The sequence below is a fragment of the Eretmochelys imbricata genome, chromosome 10 (genome assembly GCF_965152235.1).
Source record: "Eretmochelys imbricata isolate rEreImb1 chromosome 10, rEreImb1.hap1, whole genome shotgun sequence".
Classification (NCBI taxonomy): Eukaryota; Metazoa; Chordata; order Testudines; family Cheloniidae; genus Eretmochelys; species Eretmochelys imbricata.
Genome location: NC_135581.1, coordinates 41,234,214 through 41,242,371, shown reverse-complemented (window position 1 = coordinate 41,242,371; position 8,158 = coordinate 41,234,214). Strand labels below are relative to the sequence as shown.

Sequence of the window (8,158 nt, the reverse complement as noted above, 5' to 3'; positions counted from 1 at the left end):
GGGCATTGCCGACTTCCCAGGAGGAGAGCTGAGGTCTCAGCAAGGACAATACAGTAGAACCTTAGAGTTACGAACAGCTCGGGAATGGAGGTTGGTTGTAGCTCTGAAATGTTCCTAACTCTGAACAAAAGGTTATGGTTCTTTCAACTGTTTACAACAGAACATTGACTTAATATAGTGTTTACTCCTGGGGGCATTCTGTGCCAAAAAATAAAAATTCTGTGCACGATATTTTAAAATTTTGCAAAATTCTGCAAATTTTATTTGTCAAAATAACACTACATAATCACTCCAGTTTCAATTATTTTGGTAATTTATTTCCAAATACTTGTCAGCAACTATGTCTGTAACTATACAGATGCACACACAAATTCCAGGAGTAGGGAATTAAAGAAACCCCTATTACTACCCAGTTCCTGTTTCTCTGCCCCCTTCACATCCCCTGCCCAGCCCAGCCATCGTGCCCCCCAGCCAATACACCCAAACCCCCTTCCCCCCCCAGAGCCCAGCCGCAGGGCCCCACTTCTGGTTCCAAATGAGGGGTGTGGCTGACGAGTGAGTTTGTAACTCTGGTGTTTGTAACTCTGAGGTTCAACTGCTATGATCCCCAGACTGTGAGGTGTGCTCCCCTCCGGGGGTGCAGAGGAACATTTGTGACGGTAGGGCACAATGGGGCCTGGGCTAGCCCCCATGGGGGCCAGGGAGGAGTGCCTCTCAGCCCCGCTCTGTCCCCATCTCTGCTCTGGCCCAGTCACAGCGACAACTCTGGCCCTGGCTTTGGCCCCTGGCTTCTGGCCCCACTCTCAGCCATGGTGCCAGCTCCAGGTTTGGCCCCAGTCCTGGCTTGCGGCTCCTGGCCCTGGCCCTGGTCCCAGCTCCAGACCTAGGCTCCTGGGTGGGCAAGACCAGGTAAGGGGAGATGCGACCAAAAAAGTTTGGAGACCACTATTCTACTTTAATTTCCCCAAATTACCCAGCATACTTTGATTTATGTTACATGTAATTTATTCCCCTTGGCCCCCACCTGGCACTAAAATCCCTGTTGATCTAATTAAAGCAAACCAAGGCATCCAGCAGGGAGGCAGTGAAGGATGACTGGAGGAGAGACCGTCGGGCTTAGGCAATGGGGCTGCTTGTTTTGCTAAAAGTGTGGGGGCATTGTCTAACCCAGGAAATGAGGGCCAGAGGTGCAGGGTGGTGGGGAAATGAAGGGTTCAGGTCTTCCTGGGCTGAGTGAGTTTAGGGCTCAAGTCAGGCGGGATGAAGGATTTTTGGGAGGGCTAGTGACATGATTATTTTTGGGCTGGCCTGTCAAACCATCCCAGGATCATTTAGCTCTTCCCTGGTGATCTAGTGGTTAGGATTTGGCGCTCTCACCGCCATGGCCCAGGTTCGATTCCCGGTCAGGGACCAATATTCTGGGGGGAGGGATAGCTCAGTGGTTTGAGCATTGGCCTGCTAACCCCAGGGTTGTGAGTTCAATCCTTGAGGGGGCCATTTAGGGATCTGGGGCAAAAATTTTGGATTGGTCCTGCTTTGAGCGGGGGGTTGGACTAGATGATCTCCTGAGGTCCCTTCCAACCCTGATATTCTATGATTCTATGAACTGAGGGTGTGTGGGAGGCTCTGGGTGGCAACCAGTGCCCTCTGCAGGAGAAGTGGATCCTGGCAGCTCTGCTGCAGCCTGTACCCTTTGCCATCTTGGAGTGTAAGCCAGTCATGGTAGCCACCAGCCAGTTTATGTGTGCTGTACAGCACCTAGTGCTGTGAGACCTTGATCCCTAGCTCTAGGATGCTATCACAGTGTACGTTATTTCCATGGGCTATTCAATTTCAGGGCTGGGGACTGCTGGGCCCCACTGGCTGCAGGGCTGTGTGCGATCTGGGGCTTGCCATGTTCGCTTTCAGCTGTAGAGTCCAGAGTTGCCAGCAATGTCAGTGGGACAAAGGGAGGTCTGGGGGTCCCCACACTCATTTCAGGGCTATTTGGTCTCTTCTTCTGCCCTTCAGGCCCTCCCTACTGGTTCGTGCTCTGCTGCCCGTCCTGCATGACCACTGCAGAAGAGTGCTGGAGAACTGGGTATGCCCAGGTAGGGGGTTGGCATGGGGGTGGGGGGAAATCCTGCCTTTTAATGCAAACTCTGCCAGTGACTTTGTGGGCTCCCCTGGCAGCACTTAAAGGGCTGGGTCCTGTGGCGGGGAGAGGGAGGCTGAGCTTCCTCCCCTGCCCTTGGCTTCAGCACTCCCCAGGGTCTGGCCCAAAGAGAAGGGGAAAGCGTTGTGGGTCTACCAAAGCCTTTAAAGGGCAACGATCCTTTTTGCTCCCCTCCTGGTCTCTCCCCACCTCTATCGCTCCCCCCCTGCCCCCGCTGTTCTGCCTCCCATCCCTATGCTATCTCAGCCCCTGCACCCTAGAGCCGAGCAGGGCTGCCAGGCCTTGCTCTGAGTTTGCTTAGCCCTTCTCAGCCTTGCCAGCCCCATGTATTCACAAATCTTGAGTTGGGTCCCCTAAAAATAATGGGAGTGGCTTAAAAATCCTAATTTTGACCAAGAACAGCCTATTTCTGGCTCCCTGAGCCTTCGGGGGGGGTCTCGCTTTCCGGCTTGTCTCTGCCAGAAATGGACTTTTTTTTTTTTTTAAAGGAAAGCTGAGATTTTGCTGTATTCATTTGACTCCAGGAGATGAGGCTAGCCACCAACAGCATGAGGCTCATGAGACTTGGCTGCCTTGCCTCCTGGAGGAGAGACCTCTGACTCCACCTGTGGGTCTTGGCTCTGTAGTGGTAGGCTGTGAAAAGTGGCGCCCAGAGACTGAAAAAGAGGAGAAGGAATGTGGGGAGGAGAGCAATACGTAATGATAAAATCCCCACGCTGCGTATAACGCATATGGAGGGTCCCTGTGTGCCAGCCGAGGTCTTGTGACTCTTCTGGCCCTTGGGCTGCTCCGAAGCTGGTTGGAGTCTGTCCTGTTGCACGTATTCCAATGGGAACAAAGCTGGACAAGCCTGACCTCTTTGAAGCATGTGGGTGAGAGAGGCTGGTAACAGTGGCTGTTGCTTGGGGCAGGATTATTTGCATCCTGGTAGTGTGTAGCGGCCCTGTTGAGATTGGGGCCTCCTCAGGAGAGATTGCCCCTGCCCCAGATAAGACAAGGGCTGTTTATTCCCAAGGCACAGAGACCAACTGACCCTCCCAGGGTTGTGCCGGGAGTTGGTGGCAGCAGGGAGTAGAATGCAGCTCTCTGGAATCCCAGGCCAGTGCCTGACCCACTCAGCCATCTCAGGTGGTTGGACTGAGCATGGCAGGAGGTGGGATCCTGAGCTGGATGCACCCGCACTCTGAGCTGGTGCAGCCGCGGGGGGAAATACCGAATTAGGAGAACCAATGGCCAGACAGTGGGCAACTGGGCTGTATGGGCCGATGGCCTGTCTGAGCCAATGCAAGAGGCAAGCCGAGTTTGACCCTTCCAAGAAAGAAGAGTGCCAGAAAATCCATGATGTGCACCAGGGACCTTGCTATTGCTGTTGTACATGGAAGGTGCTCAGATGCCATGGTGATGGGCAGCAGTGTAAAGCCCTCAGGGAGATAGGTAGCGGCAGGACACAGACCGAGGTGGGTCCCTGGCTGAGCCGATGTGCTGACTCTTCTGTGCTGGTGGGGCTGAGCTCAGCCGTGCCTTCAGCTCTGTTCCTGGTGGGCCCAGCCCGGAGCCCCTGCTGTCCACGGCAATTCATGCTGATTGTTGTGTCTCTTTCTTTTCAGCTCAGGGCAGCTCCTGCCGAGAGGGAAGATTCCCTTTTCCAAGGACACACAGAGCCTTGCTCTCCCCTCCCCACTACCCCCCACTGACGCTCTGGGATCTCGCCCTGCATCACAGATGCCCTGCCCATTGCTCATCCTGGTCCTGCTGGTGCTCGCTCCAGCAGGTGAGTGGGGCTGGGTGGTGTGGGGCACTTCAGGATGGGAGGTGGGGCACTAGGATGGTGCAATGCCCCGAGTGAGACCTTTGGCCTGAGTTACAATCCCCACAGGCTGCCGTAGGCCCAGGTCCCATTCCCATTGGGGTCAGTGGGGGCTGTGACTTGGGGAGGAACAGGATCGGGACCTTTCTCCATGGCGCCGACTCCTGGGATGTGTGGTGTGAGCGTCAGGATTTCAGAGGGGGCTGGAGCTCATCTGGCGATGACGTGAGATCCTCTCGCCCGGCTGTCTCTCCCCTCTGCTCCTCAGCCCTTGCAGGGCGGGAAGAAGGAGCAAAGAGCCCAGCAGCTCGGTGCGGCTTTGCTCCCTCCTCTCCTGTGAGCACCAGGGCAGAAAGGTTCTTCTCCCCCCCCCGGCCCTGCTCCTTCCCTCCAGCACCCAGTCTGGGAAGGAGCAGAGGGAAGATGAAGAACCTCTGGAGCTTCCCCGCTCCTCCCCAGCCTGGAAGGGGGAGAGAGGACCATTCTGCAGCCCTCCCAGGGCTGGGAGAGGGATGGAGACCCCAGGAGGAGCAGAGGTGAGGCTGGAGGGGGCAGAATGGATGGTGGGGATAGGATTAATTGTTGGGCAGGGGACGGACAGATGTGGGGCGAAAACTCCAGCAGAAGGGGCCAGATCATCTCCCGCAATACAGTACCTGTCACCTATGTGCTGGGTGTGGGCAGGGGAGCAGGCCATCAGTAGATGGACTGATGAACCACAATAGAGTCTTTGGCCCTGCAATTGATCCCATGGGAGTCTCTGGGAACAGATGTTCTCATGACACGTCTCAGATCTGGAGGTTTCAGCTGGGCTGTCAGGAGAATGGTCTGTCTGGCTGCATTTCAGTTGCTCCCACTCCTGACTGAAACCTCAACACAGACATAGTGTTTGTTTCCCACTTCGGGTGTAAACTTAGATAGGTTTTGACTTCCCTAGAGTCACAGCACCTGGCTGTGGTTCTTGGGAGGGGCATGATGGTGGGTGGGAGATGTTCTGGCAGCAAAGGCAGAGGCAGGCATGGTGCCGGTGGGAGAAACATGCTCACCAGCAGCCCTTGCTACACTGTTGGGAGAGAGGTCGCTTGGTTTCCCCCCGCACCCACTGCAAGGGGAGACTGGCAGGGCGGGACCAGAGCCATGGCCCAGTATTGCTGGTAGCACTAGTGGCCTCTGTGCTTGTGTTCACAGGAGCTTCTGCAGCCATCTCATGGCTGGCTCCTCTGGAGCAACATTGGCAAAGGCGAATTCTCCAGCTGTGCCCCCACACTGGGGCAGCCCTATCAAATCCAGAGGTGGAGCAGCCCCATTAGATCATGTAGTCCTGCTTGCTGCCAATGCCATAGAGGATTGAAAGACGGATCTTGTGTGGCAGGGAGACCAGCTGAATTCAGATGTCTTTGTTTGTCCCACCTCCAAGTCCTGGAGGAGCTGTTTAATTGGCGATGCGCCATGGAAGTGTGGGGCTGGAGGAAGAGGCTCCAGCGGTGTGACTCTTGTCCAGCTCAGGGGCTTGGAGCCAGGCTGGTTTGTGCCTCTGCAATGGGTATCCCCAGTAGGCTTGGCAGGGCAGGGCTGAGTGTGGGAAGTTGCAGCCCTGGTCAGATAGTGCAAATGGAAAGGTGGGGGAGCAGGGGTAACGGCTGGGCTGGGAACAGGTTGCAATGGCAGATCAGAGGGAGGGGGAGGAGGGGAGGACCAGAACAGCAGGGGGCACTGGACAGTACTGAACCATCTAGCAAAGGGAGGACAAACTACAGTCCGCGGGCCAGATCCGGCCTGTTAGGACTTTCAATCCTGCCCTTGGGATTGCCAGCCCCGTGGTGCAGCACGGGTTAAGGCAGGCTCCCTGCCTGTCCTGGCCCCATGCCACTCCCGGAAGCATCCGGCACCATGTCCCTGGGGCCGGAGGAGGGGGGCAGAGGGCTCCGTGCGCTGCCCTCGCCTGCAGGCACTGCCCCCCCGCATCTCCCATTCCTGAGAACAGGGAACTGTGGCCAATGGGAGCTTTGGGGGTGGGACCCACAAGCAAGGGAAGGGTGCGCCCAGCTGCCTGCCCCACCCCCAGGAGCCACTGCTGGATATGCTGGCCACTTCTGGGAGCGGCGCAGGGCCAGGATAGGCAGGGAGCCTGCCTTAGCCCTGCTGCACACTGCTGCCATCCCGGAGCAGCTCGAGGTATGCGGTGCTGGGCCAGAGCCCTCACCCCAACCCCCTGTCCTGAGCCCCCTCCCACACTCCGCACTCCCTCCTGCACCCCAACTCCTTGCCCTGAGCCCCTTCCTGCACACCGGACCCACTCCCACACGCCGCACTCCCTCCTGTACCTCAACCGCCTACCCCAGCCCTACATTCATGGCCCTGCATACAATTTTCCCACCCAGATGTGGCCCTCAGGCCAAAAAGTTTGCCCACCCCTGATCTAGCAGGTCTCGTTTTCACAAACTTGGTTTAAAGGCCAGCACAGATAGCTCCCAGAGAGGGAGAGACAGGCAGGTGAGGTAGGGTCACTCCCTGACTTGGCTGGAGGTTTGATAAAGTCAAACCTCTGGCTCCATCTAGTGTCTGAGAAGGAGTCACACACATCTTCCACTGGGCTTTATTCCAGCTTGCAAGGACTGATGTGGCTGCTGCGCAGTACCTGTTAATTGCCTAACACCTGTGGCAGCTGTAGGATGGTAGGAGTCCAGAGTGGTGTCACCACCCCCGCTTCCAGAGCTGGGATAATTTTCAGATTTTGTTTTTTCTTTTAAGTGAGATTTTGTTTTTCCGATGAAGTGAGCTGTAGCTCACGAAAGCTCATGCTCAAATAAATTGGTTAGTCTCTAAGGTGCCACAAGTACTCCTTTTGTTTTTTCTTGAAACATCTAAGCCACACTGAGCGCCTAGTGTGAGAAGTGCCGGATCTAAAGCGAACTTCCTACAGCATAAAATCCGTGGCGTACTGCCTTTCCCGAGCCGATTCCTTCTTTCCTTTTTCTCTAGTCTCCACTTTTCCCTAGGCCGTGATGTCTTTCCTCACTCTCTTCCTTTGCCTGTGTTCCCTTGTATGAGTTAGTCCATTATTTTTCCTCCTTTTAAAATATTTCACTCCCTCTCTTTTTTCCTCTAAAAAAATCTCTTTCTCAGGGCATGTTCACACTAATAATTTAAGTCTACCTAAGTTACATCGATATACAGTAGTTCAATTGCTTTTGCCTGTCCACACCACATTTCTTGTTTCGGTGGTGTGCATCCTCATTAGCTATGCTTGCATCAATGTGGATAGCAGTGCAACATGGGTAGCTATCCTTATAGGCGGCGTGTGACCTGCTGGCTGGGGTAGGCTAATACCAGCCCCGCCCCTTCTGCCCCAAGCCCAGAGGCCCCCCACCATGGCCTCCAGCCCCTGCCCCAGGCTTGTGCCCCCAACCCTGAGAACACCGGAAGGGTGGATGGCGCAGGCCCAGCCCTGGAGCACCAGAGTGCTAAGCAGGAGGGAGCCTGGAGACGGAGTGTGGGTGGGGCCACGCCTGGCTGTTTGGGTAGGCACAGCCTCCCGCAGCCTATGATATCCGCTGCCCATGGCTATCCCACTGTGCAACTCACTACCATCTGGTGCAAAGTGTTTTGAGAAGGGTTTGCAAAGCCTTATGGGGGCAATGAGTCATGCAGGGGTGACTGGGAACATGGGGTCAATGTCCCATGATGCAGTTTTCTCCATCCCATAATATTATCTGCATCCTATAATGTTTCATGCCTCTTTTCAAAATCCCCACAAACCTGTGCATCTGCCGTCTTTGTGAGAAGCATGGATCCTGCACAGCTTTTCAGTATTGTGCTGACCGACACCGAAATAATGTGCCTGGTACTTCAGTATTTCCAGAGCTGCTGGAGGAGCTGCGAAGGATCTGACAGTGCCTTGCAGGATGCCTTGCTGACCTGATACTGAAAGAAACAATTCAAGATTGCTGTTGGCATTCACTGAGCAGCTGCACGTGGTGGAGTGCCGGTTCTGGGCCCAGGAAACAAGCACTGAGTGGTGGGATCACATCGTTATGTAGGTATGGGATGACAAGCAGTGACTGCAGAGCTTTCGGATGCTCAAAGCCACATTTCTGGATCAGCTTGCGGAACCAGCCCTTCAGCGCAGCAACACCAAAATTAGAGCTCCACTGATGGTGGATAAGTCAGTGGCAATTGCCGTGTGGAAGCTTGCA

At 55.1% G+C, this 8,158-nt stretch overlaps 1 non-coding gene across 1 annotated transcript; it reads left to right on the top strand.

Moving 5' to 3' along the window:
- The first annotated feature begins 1,339 nt into the window (after positions 1 to 1,339).
- On the top strand, positions 1,340 to 1,411 carry TRNAE-CUC (transfer RNA glutamic acid (anticodon CUC)). Its single transcript has one exon. It is a non-coding gene; the product is annotated as a tRNA-Glu (tRNA).
- The last annotated feature ends 6,747 nt before the right edge of the window (positions 1,412 to 8,158 follow it).